The sequence below is a fragment of the Lichenostomus cassidix genome, chromosome 3 (assembly GCF_008360975.1).
Source record: "Lichenostomus cassidix isolate B80296 chromosome 3, HeHo_3.0, whole genome shotgun sequence".
Classification (NCBI taxonomy): domain Eukaryota; kingdom Metazoa; phylum Chordata; class Aves; order Passeriformes; family Meliphagidae; genus Lichenostomus; species Lichenostomus cassidix.
In genome coordinates this window covers 46,834,126-46,846,720 of record NC_139483.1, presented here as the reverse complement: position 1 = coordinate 46,846,720, position 12,595 = coordinate 46,834,126, and the positions used below count along the sequence as shown (strand labels likewise).

Here is a 12,595-nt window from a genome sequence, read left to right as displayed (position 1 = left end):
ACCAGTCCTATTACATGCCACATGCCTGCCCTTTACATGGTTGTCACTCCAAAGTCAAATCCTATAGCTCTCCCATCTGGCTTTGAAGCATGGGCTGAAAATGAGACTCCTGCAGAGGTTTCACTGGACAAAGGTTCTCAGCATTGCCATTACGTATTTCCTTAGGATCCATGTGGCAAAAAGTGCAGCAGTATGGGGTCTGTTGCCTTTGCTTAACTTTTGTGTTTCCTGAGCCTTTATCAGGACAAACATACAGCCATCAGCCTTTCCCTTTTCTCATGAACTGCTAAGAAAATTGGTTCAGTCAGCTGCATGTGCAAGCCTTCCTGTGGTTTTAGAAACAGCAGCAGTGGAGCAACATTTAATTTGCAGCTTCTTCTTCTTAACCTCAAAGGAAAAAGGTGGTAACTGTTAATTGCATCACAGCATGCATGTGCTGACGAGCAGTTTGCTGTGACTCAAGGTGTCCTGGCACCAGAAAACCTAACCAAGCACAGATCCAAAGCACTAATTGTGAAAACCTAAGCCCAAACCACACTGCACAATGTCTGTATTTATTGTTCCTGTGTATTTGGAGGCGGGAAATCATTAACCATCTCTCAGAGCTTCTGACTAATGCATGCAGATATAAAAGATTGTGGGAATGCTGATATATATTCACTGGTGAGGGCAATCACACACTGAAGATGTGTATGTGGCAGCTCTTTCCAAAAGTGCTTGAAGCTGTCCAGATCAGCCATGTTGCAAGAAATGGGTTGCAAAATCTCTTTTGAGGCATTCTGAAGTCACGGTGGACTTCAGGGATTTTGGGTTTTTAGAGGTTTGGTCTTTTTTGTTATCTAATTCTGGCTGCAGTGTGGACAGTGGGTAGGTGGTTTTGTGTGAAAGGCTGCAGGAGCAAGATTCCAGGGTGAATTCTGCAATGTTACAAACTTACTGTTGCTTCTGCCAAGAGTGACCATTCTCCTTTCTCCCCTTCCCTCCTCCCTTCTCCTCCCTGCTGATTCCTTGCCAAGACTAAAGCTGTCACTGTAAGAGGTAAGAGCTGTAAAGGTCTGCGCTGCTTTAGAGCAACTTGCAGGGAAGCTGTGATGATGGAAATACAATGAAAATTTGGTATATTCTAATTAACCTCGGGAATATTGCCATCAAGAATGCAGAGTATTCCCCTGAAAAATTTGCTTTTAAGTGGCTGATTGTGTGTTTGTCCATGAAGCTATTATCAGACCACCTAACAGCTTTGGGGAAAGCTTGTGAAGACTGTTCTTGAATAGGCTTCCATCAGAAAAGGGGGGGTGGGAAGTCAGCTCAGGTGTTGAGAGGCAGTCTGTTGCATTTAGGAAATACAGCAAACAGCCATATAGGAGAGAAAAAAAAAAAAAAAAAAAAAAAAGGAAAAAAACCAACAGGGCTCTCTGTTTAATGGCTCAAAAGCATAGGGGCACCTCCCCCCAGCAGTACCCCACAATTCCAGTCTGATGATTCCTTAATCATCGCACACAGATTAAAACTTTTCTGCACCAGAACAAATAAATCCTACCGCCATGCACAGCAACAGAATCTGGTAAACTGTTTCAGCCTAGCTACAAAATTAGTCTTAAACAGACTGGCAACAGACAATAATAAGGTGTACCCCTGCAGATTTACTGCTGTTCATTATTTTTTTATTAGTGAGTTCAGGAACTGCTTCTGTGTGATCTGGAAAGGTCCATTTCAAACAGCATTGCAGGGTGGTGTGGGGCATTTTCGTGGACTGTCTTGCCTGCCTTAAGGCCTGAGATGCTTGTATTTAAAATGAGTCTCTCCCTTCCGCCTCACCCCTTTCCAAACCTAGAGTTAATTTGTTCCCACACCTCAGTTTCTGTGAACAGATGCCTTCATCTCTGAGCTCACAATTGGTGGCTGGGAAGTGATTCAGCTACTAAACAGTTGTAAATGAGCAGGGGAATAATCACTGGGTATTGCTGACATGTGAAATAATAATCTTGTGTTCATGACTTCGCTAGCAAATGAAAAGGGACAAAAATAGAGGCCAAGCTGCCTTGGAGCATGGCTTTGTCTGAAGTCACCTGCAGCAAGGAGCTGTGCTTGCCAGTTCCTTGCTACAGACCACTTCAGATGCAGCTATGCTCTGAGGGTGAGCCCCTCTGCATGCAGCATTGGACCTGAACAGCTGGACAACATCCCCACATGGACGATGCTGCTGACTTTTAGAGCAGGAAGAGCACTCAAAGGGCAGGGTCAGTTTGGTAGCCGTGGAGGTTGCCTTCATGTCTTCCCACCATCATCTTCCATTTTGTCCCACAGTTCTCAAGTGGGAAGTTTGACTTATAAAGGAGCATTGCTAGCTCCATGAATGGTCACTGTAATGGCAAATAGATGGAGCCACAGGGGATGTGGGGATGTGGTACTCTGTACGTGGGGGAAGTGCTGCAACACCACATGCTGCCTTAGTGCAGCCAAGCTTTGCTACAGAAGATGCCATGAAGAAAGAGACAAACAAAAAATCCCAAACTCATGGGTTGTGATGAGACAACAGAGGGTTGCAAATATTTCTGACTCATTTTTTTTTAAATCTCCACAATAAGCAGTTTGTTTTTATAATCCTGAGTAATTTTTTTGCATGCAGTAATTACATTGAATTCATCTTGAAGTTTGAGTAGTTCCTTAGTCAAAGTAGCTGAAATAGCTTTTCACAATTTATTAATCATTGTGAATGCATTATTTTCTTTTTGGTTTAGTTGTGTTCAGTTTCACAAATAGAAGTTTGGGGATTAAACTCACACAGAGGTATTAGCGAAGAATGTCAGTTTGGCAATTTTTTGTGTTGTATAATCTGAAGTGCAAAAGGATGAATCCAGCAAACAGCCAAAAATAAAACAAAAAACTTGTGCCAGAACAATAGAACCTCTGCAGCATATTGACTGCAGCCTTGTCGTTTGTAATCTCTCCACTGTAATATTCTGTTAAAAAACAGACAATTTTTGGGTGCCACCATATAAGAAGGATATAAAGTTATTAGAGAGCACCCAGAAGAGGGCAACAAAAATGATGAAGGATCTTGAGGGGAAGCTGTGTAAGGAGGACTGAGGTCTGAGGTCACTTGGTTCATTCATCCTGGAGAAGAAGAGACTGAGGGGGGGCCTTGTTGCAGTTTCCTCCTGAGGGGAAGTGGAAGGACAGGCACCCATCTCTTCTCTGTGCTGACCAATAACAGGGCCTGAAGAAATTGCCTGAAGCTGTGCTAGGGGAGTTTTAGATTGGATGTTAGGAAAAAGTTCTTCCCCCAGAGAGTGGTTGGGCAGTGGAACAGGCTCCCCAGGAAAGTGGTCACAGCATCAGCCTGACAGAGTTCAAGAAGCATTTGGACAATACTCTCGGGCACATGGTGTGACTTTTTGGGCTGTCTTGTATGAGGCCAGGAGCTGGACTCAAGGACCATTGTGGGTCCCTTCCAACTCAGAACATTCTATGATTTTTATAATAATTCCAGTTAATAGTTTGGGAATCTGTGGTCCTCTCAGGCTGATAAATCTAAATTTCAGGTTAAGTTACCAAAATAAAATAATGAACAAGGGCTACAAATCTAAACCTAAATTTCTTTATCTCTAGATGGATAAAACTATGATCCAGAATCAAAGTGCTAATGTGTGATGGAACTGGAACCCCACATCTAGGCCTCTTCAGACCTCCAGACCTTAGTGTTCCTATATAGTGCATGTGAGGTAACCGCAACTGTGGGAAGAAGTTCCGAGATCCACTCCTGGGTACAGGTGAGGCTTTCCAGGTAAGGATTGTACACTTTATACTATTTGTCTGCTGTGAAGATCCAAGTCTGTCATATTGGTATGAGGGCTGAATTGTTCACTGAGCCCTTTTTTATCTCCATATGGAGAAATGAATTGGCATAGATGTTATTCTCTATACAGGTTCCACAGACAAATTCTCACTGTGTAGAGACAGTTCTGAGTATTGTCACTCTTATTGCAAATAAGTATCTGCACAAGAGCCTGTTTGGTATGGCGGTACCAGAACTCATCGTACACAGCTACATTGATTTCACTCCTTGTGTAAATCAGCCAGTAGCAGTCCTGTCATCACGTTAACAGGAGGTCCACAGGGCTCTATTTCTGGTTAAAAAGGATTACTAGTTTTCAAGTGATAATGATCATGATAAATCCCACCTATAATTAATTCAAGGAAAAAAACTATATCAACAAATAAAAATTACTACCATTCCCTAAAATCATTGGGACTGCTTCCTAGTTTCTTGCTAATGTAAATATCCTGCAAGCTGACTTTGAACCAGGTGGATTAGCAGAAGGATACATGAACATGTCTTACCGCTATGAACAAGTAAGTGAGCCACTATGAAAATTACCATACAAAGGAGGTTTTGGCAAGGATTCAAATGTCATGCTTAAGGGAGCATTGAAGCTCCTTGGCATAAAAGTACCTCTAGCAGGAAAGAGTTTTCTGTGAGGAATTAAAAGAAGGCAATTAAATTAACAAGACTTTAACTCTGTCATCCTATCAAAATATATAAAAAAATATAATGATGAATGAGAGGTGTCATGTGATCATCACAAAAATGAGGATGTTGAGAGAGACTCCATGCACTGACAAAATCCTTTGAAGCCTCTGTGGGAATGTGGCCAGCCTCTGGGGCACACACTGAACCTTATATGTGCAAATGTAGCTGTAAGAGCCACCCCACACCTTGCCCACACACACTTCTACACAGTCCTAGGGTCACTACTGAATAATACAGAGCAGAATGATGTTTATATCTCATGAATAAGTCCAGACTGAATTTTATCAAAGTCCTGCATTCCTGGGAAGAGCTCCAGAACCGTTCTCCTGGATCTATCACAGATCAGCTGAGGTGCCCTGCCACAGTTCCCAGCATGACCAGTATCTATCATATGGTTGTGTAGGCAGAACTGGATCGTGCCACTACTTCCTGCTGAACAGAACTCATTTCCCGGTCTGGCAGTCCAGCCTGGATCTTTGAAGTGCCAGCACAAAAGACATCTTGAGCAGCATCTTGTCACAGGCCACATAAATGTAAGTGCATTAAATTCACAGGTTGCACCAGACTGGGAAGAACTGGGGATATGCTGAAGAGCAGGATTATAAATCAAAAATGTGATGAATTGAAGACCCTCTTCAAAATTACATGGAATATGGAAGAGTAAATTGGACAAATGCAGAAATGTATATGAATTGCATGAATAGCAACTTTCCAGGGATGAATTCTGCTAGCAATTTCAGAGGGTAACAAGTTGACCAGGAGTCAGAAGCATCACACTGAGAAGAAAATGCCATATTTCATGGTGGGGTGTACACTGGAGAACAGCCTGAAAGGCACATGAAGTAACTCTTGGCTGGACTGGAAGTGGATAGTCAAGTAAGATTTACTCAACTGGACCTCTTCAAGCATCAAAACCCTCCTTCCTCTGCTGTTTGAAAGAGCAAGACAGATGTGGAGTAAATCTTATAAATTGGGATAAATTCTATGAATAGCAAGCAGTACCAGAAAGGGAGAAAGTGAAGCCAGAAATAGTGTTATGGCCTCATTAACCAGCAAAATTATTATGACAGTTCAATCTACCTCCCCAATTCACTTTTCCAGCCTGAAAGGAAAAGCTGACAGCCTCCTTTCCCATTACCAGATGGAAGCAGCAATATACACATATGAATGTTGGCCCAATGTCAGTTTTGCCCTATGCCTGCTTAAATAAATTCTGGAACTCTCATTAACTTTAGTGGAACAGACCCAGAAGATGACATTACTGCACAAACTTTCTCCAGTGTATTAGCAAGATATTGTCCACAGCTACGCAGTCAAAGGCCTCTCTTCAATGGGATTATTAATTTCAGTCTTCTCTTATTTAATTAGTTCATATAAACTGTCTAACAGCATCTCAGTCAGGGCTCTGAAAACCTCTGCCAAAGCCTTCAGTAAAATTCTTCCTCGGCAGACATAGGTCTCAGAAATTTGCTTTCATTTACCTTGCCACACTCACCTCTAGCATTGCTGTGGACCTTATAATCTCAGAATTTGGTTTATCACAGAAAGCCCAACACTGTACAAGCCCAAAACTTCTTAATCTTGATAGCAGACTTTGTAAGCAGTCTTCTTATTTTCTGCATTTTTTTCTCAGCATTTTAATTTACATATGTTTATCCCATCCAAGCTTTGTCATATTAACACAGAAGAAAGATTACATAAGTAAATCAGCCTTCTTGAGTTTTCTGCCAGTTTGGGTCTAGTAAATGAGGTGATGTTATGTTAACATTTTAGAATTGATGACAGCATTATGGAGTGATGTCAGCCCACAGCAAAGGTCTTTGTAGTGTGTAAGCTGTAGACTCTACTCACTCATCCTGGGGTGGCAGGAAAGAAACATGTGAGGAAGGAGCAAATCATGTCTTTCGTTTTGAACCAGCCCACATCAGCCTAGCAATAACAGGCTGAAAAGTGAGTTCTGGACTGCTAAGAAAATGTGATAAAGCATCACTTGCAGGAGGTTTTAGGTTGGCTCACAAGGTCTTGCAGCTATACTCTTTCCCCCACACCAGGATCTTTCTTTTTTAATTATTTTTTTCTTTTACCTTATGTTTTACTTAGGGGTTCATTTTTGTCATCTTTTGTAAGAAAAGCACTGTGGTGAATAGAGTAGTAGACAAAAAGCTTTCCTCTGACAAGATCAAGGATGCTACAAGTATGGAAGTAATCCTTCACTAAAAAGGAATGCTCTATTGAGTGCATTTTGATAGAAAAATAATGGATCACTATCTTAAAAATCATAATAAAAACAGCTAATATGCCTGAATGCGAAGAAGGCTATGGCCACAATTTTGGAGACTGGTACCTAAAATGGATCTCATCTGCATTAGTCACTATTGGGTTCCCTCCCTTGAGGACAGAGTTTGGGATTTAGGCTCCTGAGACTAGCAGACTGAGTATACATTACAACTAGGAGTTTTTCTTTTTCTTTTTTTTTTCCTAATTTTCCAAAAATCAACGTCTTCTCTTCCAAATAGTTGGAGCTCAGGCACTGCTGCTTTGAGTTTGTCTGTAAACCTCAAGGGTCCTGCTTCCATCTGGAAAGGTAAGCACTCAGTTCATGAGGCCCAGAAAATAACTTAGAGAGGGGGAAAATCAGGGAGAGCTATGCAAAACCTTCTGATGCTTTGTGTAATATTGTGAAGTAATCCAAATATCCTACAGACATCAGAGCAATATTTAATAAAACACTGCTGTCTCTCAGGTCCATAGGAAAACAGTTGAGATTCCCTGACTTCAGAAGTCATACTGAAAATTATTTTCACCTCAGAATCCTATAATGTTGACTTAAAAAGTCCTATAAGATGACTTAAAAGAAATACTAACCTATAGCCATTTTCTATGGAAAGATATTGGATTTTGGAAAAATTTATTGCTTAATTATCTAATATGGAATCCTCCCAATATGGTTATAGTGGGAGTCAGCAGATGGCACTGTTACTCATAGTGATAAAACTTCTTTTTACAGCTGCGCAAAACTTGCTACACTTTTGAAAAAGTTCTGCATTGCTGCTCATTTTCTAATGAAATGTCCTTGGCCAAAAACGAGGCATTGGCTCCCCACGTAACCTTTTCAAACCACAGAAAATTCTTGAGATGGATCTGGCTTTAGAGAACTGTTCAGGTTCTGAAGAAAGGGGGTTGTTTGCATGCTCTCTGAGTACCTCTGCTGAAAAACAAGGATTAATAAAGGGAATAGCCATCCTTCTTGTCAGGACTTGTATACTGGGAAGTTGATGCTTTCAAGGATGTTGGTGCATGAGCCATGTTGAGTCCAGTTTGGAGGCCAAGAGCACTAATGGAGAGGGTGAAAGGGGTAGTTGGGATACAGCTGAGGCACTTAAGAGGAGGCTTTGGATACAAGAGGAGACTCACCAGCAGGAAAATTATGGAAGCACTTGAAAACCCAAGGTAGAAACACAGGTAGAGAGTATTGCAGGGGCAGCAAGACTGGATGTGTGCCCAAAGGCAAGGCCACGGGGCACTCAGTGATGCTTATTCATTCCCTGGGAAAATTCAGCACCTCTCAGGAGATTGCTGGTCAAGTCAGAACTATTTACCACGCTGATCCCATGGATGGGAAGAAATAGTGCTTAACACTCAGTAATTTTCTTGATAATTGCGTCTGTCTTCATTAAGGTTGTTTTTTCTCCTATGAGTCTTGTAAAACCTCTGTGAACAAATTCCACTTGTCAATATTTCACTGGAGTTTCTGGCTTCTGTTGAAATTGTGACATCAGTCACTTCAATCTGTCTGTTAATGATGAGCAGGCACACAGATGCAGACACATAGACATTTTTCATCTCAGAATGACTGTTCCTAAGGTAAAAAGGATTTTACTATTTGTCTGAGAGACTGTGTGGTGCATAAATCATCAGCAGGGTCTGTACCTGGTGAGGACAAAAGCTGGATTATAGGAATCTCACTGGGATGTTCCCATCTGGCTTCAATTCTTTTTACATGCAAATCCGTAGTGATCCAGGTCCCACCAGAGACCATTTGAAATTCAGCCACAGCTGAGCCAGGTGCTGGGAACTCCACGTGGGGGCAGAGGGAGAGTTAATAGGGCTCTTTCTTCCTCTCCTTTCTCATTTAAAAAGATCTGTCTTGCTGTGCTCCTGCTTCTGTCAGTTAATGTCAGCATCCCATCCACAAGATACAATGTAGAGTCTCTATGCCCTGTGGAAATTTGGAGAATGCATTCTTTCATCAGTCTTCACAAAGTGCTCACAACTGGGTAAGTTTATAGGCAATTAAGAAACACAGTGTTCTAAAAATAACAGTCTATTTATAGTCTGTTTATAAGCTATTGTGTTGCTACCCTGGTGGTCATTGTTCTCTCCAGTTTGCAAGACATGTTGTATGGGTATTTTGTATTTAAAAAAAAGAGTAAATAAGGAGCTCTATAATGGTTGACTGGATTAATGTTATGCTTTAGGCTCTTGGTTTTTTTTAGATTCTGCAGCCAAATTGTTTGTCAGTTATAAAATTTACTAAATCAAAAGGAATAAAAATGACTTTTAAAAGTGCAGGGGGAGCAGAGGCTGTATTCTCAATCTGCTTGCAAAAATCTATTGCCTGCTTTTGTCATCTGTCCTAGGTTTGCCTGCACTAATCAATATTTGCTCCATCATTGATTAGGGCAGCAGTGGACAATAGGAAAAACTGGTAATAGGGACTTGTTGCAATACACAAAAGCAAAGAAAAACACAAGTGCGTAATGGACTTCTATTTCTATTCATGGGTTTTTGCACCCAAACTAATATATTCTTTTATGAGCTTCTTTGTAAAGCTTCCTTTAGCTACTGGCTGAACTAATGAGGGAAAACTCCATCCAGATGATGAAGGAGTGGGAACTGGATTCTAGAGAGATCCCTATTTACAGATTACTAAATTATATGAGGAACACTGCTGTACAACATGCTGAGCATATGTTCAATAGGAGCTGCAAGGTTGAAGACATGCTAAAATCATTTGGAAACAAGTCACTTGCATGGTTTCCTTCATAGGCCTTTAGGCAATTATATATTTAAACTCTCAGCATGTCTATCTTCTTTTTCAACGAACAAACGGCCACAAAAAAAATCCTTTTAAAATCTTATTCTGTCAACGTCTAGTTCTGAGTTTGTATTCCTATCAAATTTTGGTAGGTTCAATATTTTAGTTGAAAGAAATGCAGTCCTCTGGTTCATACAAGAAGATGCTGGAAGGGTAGTGGAAAACACACATTTTTATAGTGAAGTATTACTGTAGTTAATGTTTCTTGTGTGATCATTTGAATGAAAATTGCAAGGTAATAATGCTTAAACCTTTCAGCCAATGTTTTGGAACAAGTTTTTTAAAAAAGGCATCACCTTATTATCTAGCAGCCATTTGACATGATGTGGAATATTATGAATTTGGAGACCACTCTTGTTCTGTTTGGTTTTTGGAGTTGATTGTTTAGTTTCGTTGATAGGACCCATCTCAACTATTTGCTTGGCCTTTTGCTATAGCTGCCTGCTTATGGAGCAGTGTCTCAGGGGATATCTGCTTGCAGGACAAGAGGAATGGCTGCATTACTTTAATGCAAAAGTACTCATTTCTGGATTGCTATTTGCTAGGCAAGAAAGAGTTGGGACAAGTTATTGGCAAGGCTTTGTTTGGGTGTGCATCATATTGTCTCTGGGTTAATGGGAATTGCTCATGGCCAAAGCCAACTTGCAATTTAAAGGGGAGTTCTTAAACCATCTTGCCTTCTCCTCCCTCCCCACATTTACAGAGGGAATTATAGAATTGTTTGAGTTGGAAAAAGCCTCTAAGATTATCAAGTCCAACCATTAACTCATCACTGCCAAGTCTACCACTAAACCATGTCCCTAAGTACCACATCCTTTAAATATCTCCAGGGATGGTGACTCAACCACTACCCTGGGCAGCCTGTTCCAGTGCTTGACAACCCTTTTGGTGAAGAAATTTTTCATAATATCCAGTCTACACTCCCCCTGGTGCAACTCGAGGCCATTTCCTCTTGTCTTACTGCTTGTTAGTTTGGAGAAGAGAAAATATGTATAAAAATGATTACTTAAGAGCTCAAGACAAAATTTTGTGATGCCAGAGGATACAGTTGTGAATCCAGTCCTTCAGCTGCCAGGGTTACTTCTGCACTGAGCAATACCTGACTGCTTGAGCAGTCTCAATTAGGGGGTTGAACAGGGCTGGTGATTTGGAACTTGGTTGTGCTATTCTCCACCAATGTCCCTGGATAGCACACTGCCGCTGGCAGGAGTGGTAGTGTCACATATTGCCAGGATGACTGTTGTCTCCTAGCCAGGGAGTAGTTTCTGGCAAGGCTCTGGGACACCACAAAAATGAAGGATGCAGCTCCCTGTGTGAAGTGTGGAGACCTACGTCTAGGATATGTAAAAGCCGGGGCAAAACGAGCCCTTTATGGCTCTCCAGAGAGAGTATTTTCATCAAAGATGTGCTGACAGAGACATCTGTTTAAGTACTGGTAGCCCTTTTTACAGGCCTGGCATGGGATTTGTCTCCTGTCAACACCTCTGATTGGGATTTCAAAGATGTCGTTATTTGGACCCTAGCAAAGTAGAGGACTAGCTCATCCAAGGAGATGGCTCAGGAACAGCCTTTCTGACTAAATCAGCCAGATCTCTCACAGAGGTATTCTGTAAACTTAGGATAAAGGCACAGGGCTTCACTCCCATTTGTGTTGTTCTGTGATACAGCCCCTTCCCTTCCCAGGGAAGATTTGTACACAGCCATTCTGTTTGGCACAGCCTTGTATTATCAAATTTTTGCAAGCCTCAGCATAAAGGCAGAGGGTCCTAAATCATCTCTTTTCTACTGAAATACTCAAAGATGATTTTATACAGGAGCCTTAGCTTGTAGTGTGTTTTATAGGAGAAGCAAGCAGGAGAATTATCTCAGGCCATATTTTACTGTTGTGCTTGGTTAGTCTGTCAGTGTAATTTCAGAACTGCTGATTCATTTTCAAGCTTTGAAACTAGTGACCCCAAACATGGAACTTTTCTAACCTGAGGAACATTTTTTTAATGGTATGTAGACAAATGACATGTTAATGTAAATCATCAGACTTAAGCTAGAGTTAATCTGATTTGCTGCATGGAAGGCAAAACAAGCAAATTCCTTCAAGGCTGTTCCTCCGATCCAGACTCCAGTCAGAGCCTCTTTCTCTAGCTGCCAAGATGTGAGCGGTGGTCAGAAAATAATCATGCTTCAGCATGGGGAGTGTAACAGCTTCCAAGAGCAATGCCTGGCCCATCCCTCCACAGTCTAAACCAGAGCACAAGGACAGTGCCAGAGCACTTTCCAGACCTCTCTCCTTCTCCATTAATGCTTTTGAGCTGGGGCATGTGCAAAATTCAGTGAGGCAGAAATATTGCCACTTCTTCCTCTCAATACTTTTTCCCTCTGGGGCAGCTTGCTAATGGGGGGGGAGGACAGGGAGGGTGAGAGTGGGGAGGGCATGGGGGGCTGGAAATCAAGCCTGTGAGTCATACAGGGGAAGTTCATTACAGGTCACACAGCTGTAAACCCAGACTAAAAAGGGCTGGTTGCTTGCTGATGAAACAGTCTCTCATCACTGAGGCTAACACACAGTAACTGGGCTTCTGTAGACGCATGGGAGATAATGGTACAGAAAGTGTTTCTGAAATCAAATTAAAACCAGATGTGGGGTGCAGTGAAAGCATAGGATTGGTGAATTGCCTTAGAGGTATGGATATCTGAGCTAGTGCATGTGCACGCTTGTGGGTTGCTTGTATGTGGAAAGGTTCAGCTAAGAATAAATGTTCGGCTAAGAATAAAGAAAATCCTTAGGAGATGTGTCCCTTTGCTTTTATTTGAATTTCAGTGCACTCTAAAACAATGCATAGGGACTCAGCTGCTTCCCTCAGGGAAGTGAAGGGTACAGAGCTCACAACTCTGCCTTTAGATATTTCCGATTACATAAAGTGGAGATCTTGCAGAATCATCTCTTGGCTGCTTACAGGTGAGCTTCT

At 41.6% G+C, this 12,595-nt stretch overlaps 1 long non-coding RNA gene across 1 annotated transcript; it reads left to right on the top strand.

Moving 5' to 3' along the window:
- Positions 1–3,624: 3,624 nt before the first annotated feature.
- On the top strand, positions 3,625–8,812 carry LOC146439631 (uncharacterized). The gene is made up of 3 exons (XR_014851290.1): positions 3,625–3,787; positions 7,051–7,118; positions 8,706–8,812. It is a non-coding gene; the product is annotated as an uncharacterized LOC146439631 (long non-coding RNA).
- The last annotated feature ends 3,783 nt before the right edge of the window (positions 8,813–12,595 follow it).